The sequence below is a fragment of the Rhagoletis pomonella genome, unplaced genomic scaffold, assembly GCF_013731165.1.
Source record: "Rhagoletis pomonella isolate Grant_MI unplaced genomic scaffold, Rhpom_1.0 Rhpom_scaffold_00002, whole genome shotgun sequence".
In the NCBI taxonomy this organism is placed as follows: domain Eukaryota; kingdom Metazoa; phylum Arthropoda; class Insecta; order Diptera; family Tephritidae; genus Rhagoletis; species Rhagoletis pomonella.
Window position 1 is genome coordinate 210,475 of NW_023458556.1, and position 3,117 is coordinate 213,591.

Genomic DNA, 3,117 nt, shown 5'->3' on the forward strand with positions numbered 1-3,117 from the left:
CAGACGTAGCCCTTGTTTTTACCGATAATATCGATGTCGTCGGCATAGGGCTTAACTACCACTACCTAAAAATACAAAGTTCACTTTTTGATTGATTATGATGCATTTCATCGAATCATAAGTCCCCACATCGTTTTAGGCAATACAAAAATTTAGTTAGTTTTGGTTTTTTGTATTTCAGCGACAATGTGAAATACGCCCTTTTAAAATAGTATTAACGATATGTTGAAGATTTGCGTTCATTCGCCTCAAAAAATATATCAAAACACATTGAGCGCATGGAATAGAACAACAAGACGGATTTGATGGGTTATGGTACCGACAGCGGTTAGTAATTAATTGTGATGCCTGCAACTAGGAAAAGCCGAGCTCAACTAACTAATAGAAAAAAAAAAAAACTATATACAAGCTATTCATTACTGGTCGTGATTCCAATAATCCTAATTATACTAAAAAGCGGGGTACCTTTTTAACAAAATAACAAGATTTTAAACTAATTCAGCTGGCAGCCACGACTTTGAAAACAGAATTTTCTTCGAAATTTTCATTCCTAGAAAATAACAATTTATTTGCCATATCCACCTATTCACAACGTCGCTATAAGCACACATTTTTCAAACCAGTCACAGAAGACAGGATTAAAAATGAATTACAAAAACTATAATAGAACAAGTAAGAAAGTCTAAGTTCGGGCGGAGCCGAACATTAAATACCCGGCGCAAGTATTAAATATGTTTTTTCACCTTTCCGAAACCTTCCGCTAGATGGTAAGCCGGGGTGTATCAATTTTGAGTAAATTAGCGTCCTTCAATTTCGAAATATTGAAGTTTCAAGCATTTCTGAAATTTACCGTTATATGAGAAGCGGCTGTTATTTTGGTCCGATTTCAATAATTTTCAACGTTTTGCTTATATGTGGCAAGCACAATAACCACACCGAGTTTGGTACAAATTGGTAGAACGGTTACCGATATACATATATGTGATCATAAGTGGGCGGTGCCATGCCCATTTTCCAAAATTTTACCATAAACGTATTTCTTGGTAAAGAATTGTTGCAAGTATCAATTTTGAATAAATTAGCTTCAATATTTATTGATTTATCGAAGATTTTGTATTTCTCTAAATTACCGTTATATGGGATGTAAGCGTGGTTATTGTCCGATTTTAAAAAGTTTCGGCGATTTTTTATGCTGTACCAGGGCCAACAACTGTGCCAAGTTTGGAAGAAATTGGTGCAGCGGTTACCAAGATATACACATGTAACCATAAGTGGGCGTGGCTACGCCCATTTTCCAAAAATTTATAATATTCTTATTTTTCGTCTAAAACTTATTATAAATATCAATTTTGAGTGAATTATCTTTAGTAGTTACTAAAATATCGCAGTTTTCGTATTTCTGGAAATTACCGTTATATGGGAAGTGGGCGTGGTTAAAGTCCGATTTCGCCCATTTTCAATACCAACCTACCTTGGATTAAGGGAAACCTACATACCAAATTTCGTTAAGATATCTCAATTTTTGCTCGAGTTATCGTGTACACGGACAGACGGACAGACGGACAGACGGACAGACGGACAGACGGACGGACAGACAGACATGGCTTAATCGATTTCTTTTTTCATCCTGATCATTTATGTATACATTTGTCTATATCTATCTCGATTCGTTTTGGCTGTTACAAACAACCGTTATGTGAACAAAATTAATATACCCTTGTGCACAAGTGCGCTCGGGTATAAAAACGTTGATGACGTAACAGGTTCTCCAAGTTCTGAAACATACAAAAGAATTGGTTCTCTAAACTGGAACACAACGGTGTTGAAACAACGATCTTGCCATGATGCTAGATTGTGAAGATGAAAGTCAGGAGGACACATACGACACTTGCAGCCCCGATGCAATTGTCAAAAAGGAATTATTGCACCGCAATAAAAAAAGAAATATAACTGAAAGTCCTCTCAACTGGTGCAGCGTCAATCGAAAAGAATTTACAATTTTGTCCAAGTTTCAAGTTTGTCGCCTCGAGCGAGTAGTTCCTTAGTGCACAGGTTTGATTTACGACCCGTTAGGAAACAGGCTGCAACCGGACAAGGCGGTAAAATTACTCTTTCTTAAATACAATGTTCCAATTTTTTAATCTAAGTACTAAATAAAAAAACACTATCAAAAATTACTAATTTTTCATTTTTTATTTACCTAAATAACCTAATGATAACCTAATGTACTCACCAAAATTATTTCTTAAAAATATTTGACATCCGCATTCGCATCCGCATCCGCGGATGTTAGCTTTTAAACATCCGCATCCGCATTCGCATCCGCGGATGTCTAAAATTCCACATTCGCAACATCCCTAGTATGTAGGTGCAAATGATGTTAATGTTTCTTATTACCACGTTAATATTTTCTGTTTTCTCTCAGCTGCCGGAAGTAGCGGCGGAGCAAACCAATTTGAGATCTCTTTCTCGCATAGATTGTGATGCTTTCAAATGGAATTAACCGCAGCAAGATCTGGACAGTCAATTGGAATAGAATGCAGCTATTGTCGGCAGCTGCGATAATCACTCAGATTTATGGCGATTGACGCTTTCACGCGCTCTATTTTGTTCCAATTTAGAAAATTGCTTTATTCAACGGCGAAATTAGTTACAAATTAAAGCAATAATACAAAAAATGTTGCTTGCCTCAATAATTTTTTGATGTGTTGTGTTTTTGTAGTGCGTGCCTTGTATTTTTAATTAATCCACATACGCACACAGCCTCGCATACTTAGATACTTATGAGAAAATACAAAGTAGTACAAAGTTTATAAATCGGTTAAATCGATTTTTCGTCATTTGATTTGCTCTAAAAAATCTATACGATTTCGTCTAAAAAATCTATACAATTTTAGAGGCTACAGAAAAATTCAAAAAACTGAAGTTCCAAACTTTTTGCAAGATATCAGAGTCGATGTTGGAGATCGATTTAGTTTTTGACGATTTCTTTCCGCTTCGATTTTTTTTATATCGATTCGAATCGATTCAAGAATGAATTTTTTTTTTGTTTCGATCTGGCATCTGGTATCAATATGAAGTTGCAGGTTGCGTATACGCACAAGCGTACCAGAGTAA